The sequence below is a fragment of the Choloepus didactylus genome, chromosome 1 (assembly GCF_015220235.1).
Source record: "Choloepus didactylus isolate mChoDid1 chromosome 1, mChoDid1.pri, whole genome shotgun sequence".
Classification (NCBI taxonomy): domain Eukaryota; kingdom Metazoa; phylum Chordata; class Mammalia; order Pilosa; family Megalonychidae; genus Choloepus; species Choloepus didactylus.
The window spans coordinates 167519346-167531632 of record NC_051307.1 but is presented as its reverse complement, the minus strand read 5'-3'; the positions used below and the strand labels follow the sequence as shown (position 1 = coordinate 167531632).

Below are 12287 nucleotides of genomic sequence, written 5' to 3'. Positions count from 1 at the left end.
AATGTTCTCTCAGTTTCCCTCCCCAAATCCCAGGCCTCCCATACTACTATCCTCCATCCCTTCTCAACACTAGATCTTCCCTGGATGACCAGGATGGAGAGCTGTTCCCAAAAGGTCGCAGTTGAAAAGGAATCTTGGTTCTTTGAGGGGGTTGGGAGGTAGGGTGGAGAAGCCAGGAGCCAGTTTGTTTATTAGAGAAGTCGTAGGTTTACAGAAAAGTCATGCAGAAAGTAGAGTTCCCAAACACCTACCCTCATTATTAACATTTTGCATTAGAGTGGTACCTTTTTTACAATTGATGAGAGAACATTATTATAATTGTACTATTAACTATAGTCCATGGTTTACATTAGGGTTCACTGCTTGTGTTATACAGTCCTATGGTTGTTGTTTTTTTACTTCTATTTTTATTCTAGTAACCAAAAAAAAAAAATGGAACACTTCATGAATTTCCCTGTCATCCTTGCATAGGAGCCATGCTAAGCTTCTCTGTATCATCCCAATTTTAGTATATGCGCTGCTGAAGCAAGCATGAGGGTCAGTTTTAACATGTGAATGCAGCTCCCTTCTGGGTCAGGAAAGCCCTAAGGAAAGCTCCAGAGGGGCCTGGACACAAGTCAGCAATGGTTTGGTGTGGAAATCATGAATTACCCCTCCCCCAGTCCCCATCACTCAATTCTTTATCTCCTCATGTCCCAATGTCAACATTAATTTAAGGCTTGTCTCAGACGGCACTAAAATGTAAGCTCCAAGAGGTCACAACTGTGTCCACCCTGTTGGCAGCACCTAGCACGATGCCTCACTCATACTAAGTGCTTAACAAATATCTTTTGAATGCTAATGCCAAGAAGTATTCTTGCACGTGCATCCATGGAAACTTCCATACATCCTCTAGAACCTTCCTGACAAGATTCCCCTTACTTGTAAAATCATATTACCAGTAAATACACTAAAAATAGGTTGCATTTCTAGATACTACAGAGTCTGAGACAAAATGATTTTTCTGGTTTTTATAAAATATTATTTTATTCTACCTTTTTTTAGGAACAATTTCAAACATATATAAAAATAAAGAGAATAGTGTAATGGACCACATAAAGCCATCAACAGCTTCAACAACTATCAACTCATAGCTAATCTCGTTTAATTTATTCTACCACCCACTAACCACCCAATATTATTTTGAAATCCCATACATCATATCATTTTATCTGTATATATTTCAGTATATATCTGAATAAAGACTTTTTAAGAGAACATAACCACAATAACTTGATCATACCTAAAAGGAACAAAAATTCCTGAATATCATAAAATATCCAGTCAGTGTTCAAATTTCCAACTGTTTCATAAATGTAAAAGTTTGGTTGTCTCTCTCTTACTTTCTTTCCTTGTTTCCAGTTTGTTCGAATCAGGATTCACACAAGGCCTACACATTGTAATTGGTGGGTGTGTCTTTTCAATCTCTTTGATCTTTAGATTCCCCCTTCATCTCTCTCTCTCTCTCTCTCTCTCTCTCTTTATTCTTGTTGCAAATTATTTGTTGAAGAAACCACATCATTTGTCCTATAGAGTTTCCTAAAGTCTGGATTTTGTTGGTTGCATTCCCAAGGTGTCATTTAACATGCTCTTATGACTCCTGTATTCTCGTATCTTAGTAGTTGGATCTAGAGTCTTTATCAGATTCAGACTTAATTTTTTTAACACGATGATTTCATGGTAGTGCTGTATACTCAATCTATAATATTAATTTAGATAAATGAATCCCATATTTATTAAAAGACTTACAGTTTATCTAAAAAATGGGATCTAATTCCTCAAAGCAGTTAAGCACATTTTTTCTTATATAACCCTGTCAAAATTTTCAAAGGTGAAATCGTAAGTAATAATAACTAATATAACTTTGTACTTATTCTTCAGAATATTCTTATTATGCAGAATATTATCTCCTAATTTTACCAATGGAGAAAATAGGATTTTAGGAAATTTTCTCAAATTGGTTCTTAAAAAACTTGTTCAAATATTTGGTCAAACATCAAGTGAATTCAATTCTCTTTTAGAAAAGCTTCAACTAGGGGTTGGATGGGACATTAAATCTTGAGAGATGCTCCATCAGAGTTAGAGCAGGAAGTCAATAAATATTCACCAATTTAGTGATATTAAGTTTCAGCACAGCAGGCTGATTCATGGTAAGACTGAAGCAATAGTGTACATGCAAATGGATGCATCTGCCCCCAACCTGATGCATATATTTCCTATTATTTGTTGAGTTCCTACTACCTGCCTATGTTTCCTGACATTTCTACACATTTTCACCAATTTTTGGTAAAATTTCTCATTTGCTTGGACACAAGCCCTGCAGAGTTTAAATTTTTTTTCTTATGTTGGTTACCATATACCAGATAAGGTTCTAAAATCCACTTTGTGGATTGACTAACTTAGTCCTCACAACCATCTGAAGTAAGTGCTATTATTATCCCCATTTTACAATTGATGAAAATGAGGTACAAAGAAGTTAAATAACTTGCCCAAGGTCACCCAACCAGTAAGCAGTGGTGTCTAGGTTTGAATTTGAGCAATCTGGATCCAGAGTTTTTTCTCTGGATGCCAAAGTCTTCGCCTGCTTGGAACTTCCTTTGACATCAGATGCTCAAGGCTTATACAGACTGTTGTTCTTCAGGGGACTATGGTGCAATGTCTGGCTCACCACAGCCTTCTCTGTAACTTCTGTTTCTCCATCACCCAGGTGTGGCTCACAATCAACTTCACACTTGGAGCAATGCAAACTCCTGAAAGTCAGCTTATATATCAAGAAAGCTGATTAACAAGCACATGGGGACCCTCCTGTTGGCCAGTCTTCCCTTTTCCTCATAGCAGGGAAATCTTGTCAGAAAAATAACTTTGGGTCAGAAAAATTAGAGCCAAGGGAATGAGTTATGCAGGTTACAAAGGGCTTGGAATTTTAGGCTGGCGCACAGACTTGAAGTGAGGTGGAGAGAAAGGTCTGCCTAGTTTTGCTGGGACAGAAGGAAAGAACCAATGTGATCTGTGCTACTTACTCTCTACTTGCACCCTGCACTCCTCCATGGAATCTCCACCTTTCTCTGCCCAGCAGTGTGCTCAGCAAGGCTTACCCCTGTGCATGGCATCAGTCAGGCTCCATTGTTGGAGACTGGAAGGCCAGAGAACAGAGAATTCGGGGTATTTCTTCCCCTCTACCCACTCTCTTTGCACCACATTTCTGGCCATGGCTGTGTTCTTCCATAGCTACAGCTCTTCAAGGCTTCAGCTCACTCAGCCTCCAGTAACACACTCTTCCCAAGCCTGATGGGTGGCAACAGCTTCCCACTGCTGTAGTCTGTGGATGCCTCAACATCCCGTTTGTTCTCTTGACATTGTCTCTTGACACCTCTTATAAGCAGTTCCTTCATTAAAATTTCTTTATTTGTATAGTCTGGGGTGAACATGGTTTCATGCTGGGACTCTGAGTAAGGCACCAAAGTGATGCGCATGGACTTTGAGAGTCTGCGCAAGTGTGGATCAGAAGACCTAGTGAGGGGCAGGCTGTGGTGGGCTTGTTTGGGAACTGGACCTGTCCTGAAGTGTCAGTGTCAGATACTCGCCAGACCTGGTACTGGTTGGGCCCAATAGATGATTTTAAGAAACCTTATTCACCATCCACTTACCAGTTACCAAGAGCCCCTCCTTCTATTTGGGAATGACAATCTAAAGCCTCTTAAGTTTCCTATTGTGGCTTGCCAGGGCACCTTTATTCTGGGACAGGGCTGGAGAAATCCTCACAAATGTGTTTGCTTCTGCTATGGCCCCCACATTGCAACATGCCCTTTGTAGTGCAGAAGTTAGATGCATCAGAGCTGGAGCCAGAGTACCTCAGTTCAGACCCTAAATCTACTCCTTATTAGTGGTGTGACCTTGAATAAGTATATATTCACTCAGGTCTTCAGTGTCTTCATCTGTAAAATGGGGATAATAATGGGGTTGGGGCAAGGACTAAATGACCTACTGCATATTAAGCTCTTAGCATATTGCCAGACATTATGAAACACTCCAGAACTATTAGCCATTATTGTCTCCACCACTTATGTAACCATGTGACCTTGGACAATTTACATCACCTTTCTGAGCCTCCTTCTTCTCATCCATAAATTGGGATAATAACACTGACCTCCTGGTTGTATGGAGATCAAGGGGCAGAAATTGTCAATGAAAGTATTCTAGGAACTGTAAAGCATCTTATAATTGTAAGGACTTTTAAAACAATACATAATAATAATTTCATAATTGAAAATTAACAGGAGCCCTTAAACAAAGTTTCAATAAACCTTAGCACTTCATAGCCCTAATGAGATAGAGGAAGCCATATAATAATAGGGCCCTTCTGAAGGTTTTAGATAAAGAATAGACCAATAGACCATTAAAAAAAGAAAGAAGAAAAGGTTAAGAGGACCACTGAGTATCCATCTGGCTTAAGAGTAGCTGCTGAAAAGTGGCTTCTGCCACAATATATAATTCAAATTAATTTATCGTTAAGTAATTTATGAGCAACAACTATACAACACAATGGCCCAGATGTCCTGCAATGAGCAGTCACTCTAGGAGACCCTCCAGGGGGTCTCCTTTCCTATCTGTCCCAAGCATCCAGAGGGAGCCACTCCCCTCTTCAGAGCAGCACACCTGCTTGCCCACACCTGCCCTCCCTGAAGAGGGTAGACAGCCTTGGCCCAGGATCCACAGCCACGACTCTGTTTGGAAGACTAGACTCTCAAACTAGACTACTTTTATTTTCTTGCCCTTCATTCTTTACCTTTTCCTTCCTAATGATGGGAGCATTGATTTTGTGGTCAGGTGGGTTTTAACCCCTTATGACTCAAATATGGTCTGTGGACCAGAAGTATCAGTGTCCTGGGATCTAATTAGAAATGTACCATTTGGGGCCTGTGGTAGATTGAATTATGTTCCCCAGAAAAGACAGGCATGTCTGTGCTCTTAATCCACGTGCCCGTGAGTGTGAACTCATTTATAAATAGGACCTTTTGGAAAATGTTATTTTTAGTTAAGGTGTGTCAACTGAATCAGGGTGGGTCTTCATCCATATTACAGGAAGCTTTATAAAGACAACAAATCAGAATCAGAGGAACACAAGAGAAGCCAGAAGTGAGAAATTAGTGCAAAACCGGAAGTGCAGACGAAAGGCAAAGGCATCGCTGTGTGGCAGGAGGCAGAGATGCAAGCCAAGGAACCCCAAGTATTGCTGGCAGCCAGCACCAGAACGTACAGCTCCTGGAGAAAGCAAGCCTCACCAATATCTTGACTTTAGACTTCTCCTAGCCCCCAAACCGTGAGCCAATAAATTCCTCTTGTGAAGCCAAAATCAGTTTGTGATATTTGTGATGGCAGCTCCGGGCCTCACCCCAGCCCTGCCACATCAGCAGCTGGATTTCAACATTATCCTCAGGTGAGTCATAGGCTCATTAAAGTTTGAGAAGCACTGTTTTAATCTTTCTGAACCCCAGTTTCCTCATACTTATTTTGCAAGGTTACTGGGAGGATTAAAGGTATTCAAAGTGCCTGGGAAATAGTAGAAGCTAAATTCATTGTCACCTTCCTTCACCTGGCACCGGCACTGCCCATACCTCTGTGTTCAGTCTCTGACTCCCTGGTCCGGGCTGCTCAATGCTGACCTTAACTTGCTTACCCAGCCCCTGCCACTTGGCCACTGCCCCAGACTCTGACCTCAACTCTTCCCTTGGAGTCCCTGGTGGGCTGGCTTTGGCCTGCTGCTATACTTTTCAGCACTCCCTGCTGACCCAGTCTCCCAGTGAGCCCCACCTCTTTTGGCTTGCGCCTTACTGTGGACATCAAAGACCCAATGGCACCACTTATTTTAGTCATGCTGCCATTGCTCAAAATGGCCTTGGAACGGCTCCTATGATATGCTTTCACAGCCTCCCACAGTGCTTGGCCCAGAGTAAGCACTCAACTAAACATTCATTAGTGGAATGAATGGGGCACCAGGATTTGCTTCATAATGGGTCATGGTAATAGCATTTAGTGTCTCTCTTTTGGGATTCAGTCTCTTTGCTTTTCCTTATTCTCACTTTTCTTTGCCACCCCAAAAGTGAGATGCAGAAGGCTGAGATTTAAGGTGGACCTAGGAAGAATGGACCAAGGAGAATGCCCAACCTGACTGGATTCTAAACTTCAAGAGCAAGGGAGCCCTTGTGGCCCCATGGGGTCTAGCCCTGCTCACTACGGTTCTGCACTGAGGTTTGAGGCCAAATTGCTACTAGGTCATAAGGTTTTCTGGGCCAGGCCTGGTCCTCTGAACCTGGGTGTGCTGGTTTGGATGTATTATGTTCCCCCAAAATGCCATTATCTTTGATGCAGTCTTTTGTGGGCAGGAAACATATTGGTGTTTATTGGGTTGGAGACTTTGATTGGATGTTTCTGTGGAGATGTGATCATTCAGCTGCAGGTGGGATCTTTCATTGGATAATTTCCATGGAGGTGTGGCCCTCCCCATTCCGCAAGGGCCTTGGTTAGTTTACTAGAGCACTATATAAGCTCAGACAGAAGGAGCCAGCTTGCTGCAGCCAAGAGGGACACTTTGAAGAATGCACAGAAGCTGAGAGAGAAGCTGCAGTTTACAGAGCAACATTTGGAGACGGCCTTTGAAAGCAGACTTTTGCTCTGGAGAAGCTAAGAGAGGACAAATGCCCCAAGAGCAACTAAGAGTGACATTTTTGAGGAACTGAAGACTAGAGAGGAACATCCTGGGAGAAAGCCATTTTGAAATCAGAACTCCAGAGCCTGCCACGTGCCTTCCCAGCTAACAGAGTTTTTCCGGAAGCCATTGGCCATTCTCCAGTGAAGGTACCTGATTGCTGATGCATTACCTTAGACACTTTATGGCCTCAAGACTGTAACTGTGTAACAAATAAACCCCCTTTATAAAAGCCAATCCATTTCTGGTATTTTGCAAAAAGGCAGCATTAGCAAACCAGGACACTGGGTCACTATTGGTATCAGTGTCCTCCCCAAATCTCTGTTATCAGCCAGCACACTCCTCTCCCAGCTGCTAAAAGTGCTATGGCTGAAAGCTTCCACCTGTGGTCTTTTTTGGACAATTGCCCTTGGATGAGATGTCTCACCTAGGAAAGCTGTAGAAGTGTCATCCCACTCCACCCTGAGTGTCCAATGACAGATTCAGAGGCACAGAAGCCTGGTCCCCTGGCCTTGAGGTAGGACAACTCTGTAATACAATCCACATTCCAGAGTCCCCACATGTCAGATCAAGGTGACATCCCTGCTCTGCTTCTTCCCCTTCCTATCCCACTTCCCTCACTCTCTTAAAACTTTCTTTCCAGAGGATCCCTCAGTAAATTATGTACTCCTGAAACTCTGTCTCAGGTCCTGCTTCTAGGAACCTGACCTATGACAATGCTCTTGGGAGTGGCAGGACAAAGTCCCATGTTCTGGATCCTGACCACCAGCCGCAAAGGACTTACAATGGAGTCCCCTCCCTGCTCCCGTCACCCCGCAGGGGCACCAGGGCCAAGTCCAGAGGCCAGGAGCGAGGACCTAGAGTAGCCACTAGCTTTTGGTGGCTGTTGGGCACTTGAAATATGGTCCTTACAACTGAAAAACTGAGTGTTTCATTTAATTTTAATTCATTTAAATTTAAAAACTGCTTCTTGAAACTTTTAAGTATGTTTGGAGCAACTCTAGTGTGTAAGTCTACTTCTTTTTCAGCAGTTAATTTTTGAAATCTAAATATAGATCAAGTATTTCCAATGAAAATCTAGTGTCCCAATTGAGATGTGCTGTAACATGTAGAATATATAAAAATGCAAAATACACATTGGATTTCAAAGAAAAAGTATTAAAAATTGCTGAGAAGATCACATTAATATTTTTTATATTGATTACATGTTGAAATAACATTTTGGATCTACTGGGTTAAATAAAATGTAACTGCTAAAAATAATCTAACCTGTTTCTTTTTACTTTATACAATGTGGTTATTAGAAAATTTTAAATTACATATGTGGTTCACCTTGTACATTTCTATTGGACAGCACTGGCCTAGAACCTCAGCCTGAGCAAGCATAAGTGGAAAAAGAAAATAAGCTCCTACTTGCCTCCCAATACCCCATCCATGCCCTCCACGACTCTGTACTCTGGTGGGGATCTTAAGATTCCCCAGCAGCTAAAAATCACTAAAAACTAACACTGAGATTTTTTCTAAATTTAACTCTTTAGCCATTCCTTTTACACTTAATGATTAGATTGCATAAACAAAATCAATGGTCTTAGCAGCACTGTCAAGGAGGGTAGAATATTATTTTGGTGCCCCCGCCCTCACCCCCAAATCAATCATGCTTTCCAGTATTCACACTCTCATAGAGTCCATTCCTCAGCAATCTGAGCTGGCCATTGACCTGCTTTAATCAGCTGAAGTGCTGCTGAGTCAGTTCCAGGCCCAAGGCTGAAGAAGGTCTAGCAGCTCCCACTTTTGTTTTCTGGGAGAGTCACCACCATATAAGACCCTTGAGGTCTCTTTGCTGTGAGAAGTCTAAACTAAGCATGCAGAGAGGCCATATGATGGAGAACCAAGTCCGCGGCCAACAGCCCCTGCTGAGTTCCCACCCAACAGCCAGCACTAGCCTGCCAGGCAGGAGGGCATCTTGGAAGTCGATCCTCGAGCACCAGTCAAGCTACCCCCACTGATGCCACATGGAGCAGAGAGGAGCCTTCCCCACTGAGCTCTGCCCACACGGCAGAATCGTGAACAAAGAAACAAAACAGCTGTTTCTTTGAGCCACTAAGTTTTGGTGCAGTTTGGTACACAGCAAAGGTAGCTGAAACGTTAAGGGTTCTGAGGATGATGGAAGAGTTGGCGTATACATTGCTGACAGCTTTTGCCTGTCTTTTAAAAGCCTTATGTACTAACCAACTCATTGTCTTGAATTTACCTCATCTTGATAAGCGTCTTTTTAACATATCAAATGGCCCATGTAGGTTCACACAATATTTGATATTAATTCTGGGTTCTCATAGAACAGATTCAGGTTACTTCTATTCATCATTGCTGCAGGCTTCCAAGCTCCTTCAAGTTGGCAGAATTCATCTCCTTGCAGTTATAAGATGGTGGACCCCATTTCCTTGCTAGCTGTTGATTGGGGGCTCCCTCAGCAAATACAGGCCGCCTGCAGTTCCTTGCATGTGTGCCCCTCCATAGGCCCTCTCATGTCATGGCAACTTACTTCTTCAAGGAAGTGACATCCCATCACTTTTGCCATATTCTATCAGTTAGAAGCAAGTCCCAAGTTCCACCCACATTCAAAGGGAAGGGATTATACATGTATGAACATGGAGTCTACACTAGGGTCTGTCTGTCACAGTGGGTACGAAGGGGGATGTTTGATAGTTAAGGCCTCTCAGAGAAAAATGTAAAAGCCTTGCTATGGAGGAGAAAGAGTTGGCTTAGTCCCAGCTCTTCCCTTCATTATCAGCCTTGTCTAGAGCAAGCAAGCAAAGTCTCTCTTGTGCCTATCCTGAAAGGTTTTGCTCTTATTACCTTGATTTCTGTGTGTGTTTTGACAATACATGCCCACCTGCCTCCTGACTACTGTTTAAATCTTGGGCTTTCCCTGGCAAGTTATATAACCTTGCCTACCTCTGTATTCTTACGGCAGTTGCCTCTGGTCCCACACTGATAACATTTTTTCAGTTAATTTCCTGCCTCAGTTTTCATATATTTGAACATAACTGACATATGGGAAAAGGCTAAAGCTCACTGGGTCAAACATAACATGTTATAATTTTTAAACAATCAACTCTTGCTTAAATCTCTTTCGGATAAGAAGAAGCTATTTTAGATTAATTCTACTTGACTGCCTTGCTACATTTGACATAATCGAGATCTATTTTTAGCCTTTAGATAACTTTTTTAAAAAGCTATAGGAAACCAGCTTTAGGGAATTTGGCTGGCATTGCTAAAAATCACATTTTGTTGAAAGCTTGTTGAATTCAGAGCTCACATTTAATGTAAAACATCAAAACTTTGCTGCTTAATAGCTCTTGTTTATTATTTCTCTTCCTAAGGTCTTAAAGTGTTACTATATTTTATTTTACCAATGGAAACAGTTAACAGTAAACAACAGAGAATGAAACAATATGTTATCCCCCCACCATTATCAGAAAAACCTAAGAATTCATCAGAGAAGCAAAAGGAATTTGAAGCTGAGATCATTTTAGAGATTAACTAATCAGCACAGATGTGATGTCTCTATTCCTCCAACCTGTGTCCATGACAGACATCATCAATCAATCACTGTATTCTTCTGCTAAGGCAGGATAGAGCTTGAGAGCAGTAGGAAACCACTACCGATTTAGATAGGCCTCTTCAGTTACAAGTAATAGAAACCAACTTGAGCAAATAAGAAGGAAATTCACACAAACATATCAAGGTGTCCCAAAAAACTCAAGCACAGAAATACAGCTAGGCCTCAGGAACCAAGAACCAGAAAGCTATCAGGACTCTGTTCCTTGTCTCTGCATTTTTCAGCATGCTTGTTTCACTTTTACTCTCTGCAGTCTGGCTTTCTCTGCCTCTCCAATCTGCTTGACGGCATGTGGCCACCCCATAGCACCTATGTTTACGTATTCCAATTATAGCCACCTGCACTGACTGTATCTGAATCTCATGACCAAATTTCTGAGGGAGAGACTCTGACTGACTGTGCTTGGGTCAGGTGACCACTCCTGGCCCACTCAGCTATAATCTACAAGGTGGTGTCAAGCACCCAAAATGGCTATCTAATGCTCACCCCTGTGGGTTGGCAAGCATTTCTCAGAGAGGGCAAGGACGGCCTGAGCAGACAACCCAGAGACGTTTTCCACTTACTATTCCCAATCAACAGGAAGTGGCACAAGAGATAAAACATATTTTGTCTTCAAGATCTAGATGAATGCAGACCAATAGAAATTTCTGTAATAATGGAAATGTTCTATATCTACACTCTCCAATGTGGTAGCCACTCGCCACATGTAACTATGGAGCACTTGAATTGCAATGGAGGAACTGAATTTTTAATCTTACTTATTTCTAATTAATTTAAATTTAAATAGGCTCCTGTGTTAAGTGGCTACCATACTGGAGTGCAAATCCAGGCCTCTCCAGTTTAAAGATAAGGGATAAGGAAACGTACTGTTTCACTAACACAACTGGAACTGAAATCCTGGTCTCCTATCTTGTTTAATTTTCTATACTGATAATTGGAATTGAAGGATTCTGTCTAAGTTATTTTCCCAGCTAATTCCAATTTGCCATTTTAGATCTCTATACCTAACCATTCTTTGATGTAAAGCTTCCTAAAATGTGTTACACATGTCTCTGCCTTGGAGAAAAGCCTATTTTAGTTTGCCAATGCTGCCAGGATGCAAAATACCAGAAGTGAATTGGCTTCTATAAAGGGGGTTTATTTGGTTACACAGTTACAGTCTTAAGGCCATAAAATGTCCAAGGTAAGTCATCAACAAATGGGTACCTTCACTGGAGGATGGCCAATGGCATCCAAAAAACCTCTGTTAGCAGGGAAGGCATGTGGCTGGTGTCTGCTCCAAGTTCTGATTTCAAAATGGCTTTCTCCCAGGATGTTCTCTAGGCCGCAGCTCCTCTTCAAAATGTCACTCTCAGTTGCTCTTGGGGCATTTGTCCTCTCTTAGCTTCTCTGGAGAAAGAGTCTGCTTTCAACAGCCATCTTCAAAATGTCTGTCACCTGCAACTCCTCTCTCAGCTCCAAAGTGTCCCTCTTGGCTGTAGCAAACTTGCTCCTTCTGTCTGAGCTTATCTAGTGCTCCAGTAAACTAATTGAGGCCCATGCTGAATGGGCAGGGCCACGCCTCCATGGAGACCATCCAATCAGAGTCATCACCCACAGCTGGGTGGGTCACATCTCCATGGAAACACTCAAAGAATTACAATCTAATCAACACTAATACATCTGTCCACACAAGATTACATCAAAGATAATGGTGTTTTGGGGGACATAATACATTCAAACTGGCACAAAGCTCATGTGGCCATAATTGTGTATTTTTCTTATTAACACAAAGTAGTAATTTTGAACCTCATTTGTCACTCTGTTGTTTTACAGTGCTGCCCTCAGAAAAGGGCCTAGCAAGGCTTACAGAGCCATCTTCCCTACACTTTCATCTCTACAGTTGTGGAATGATCTGGCTGTTTCCTCTCTCCTGGTCCC

The 12287-nt window shown here is 42.1% G+C and overlaps 1 non-coding gene across 1 annotated transcript; it reads right to left on the bottom strand.

Moving 5' to 3' along the window:
- Positions 1-426: 426 nt before the first annotated feature.
- LOC119510400 lies at positions 427-531 on the bottom strand. Its single transcript, XR_005211913.1, has one exon. It is a non-coding gene; the product is annotated as a U6 spliceosomal RNA (small nuclear RNA).
- Between the last annotated feature and the right edge of the window lie 11756 nt (positions 532-12287).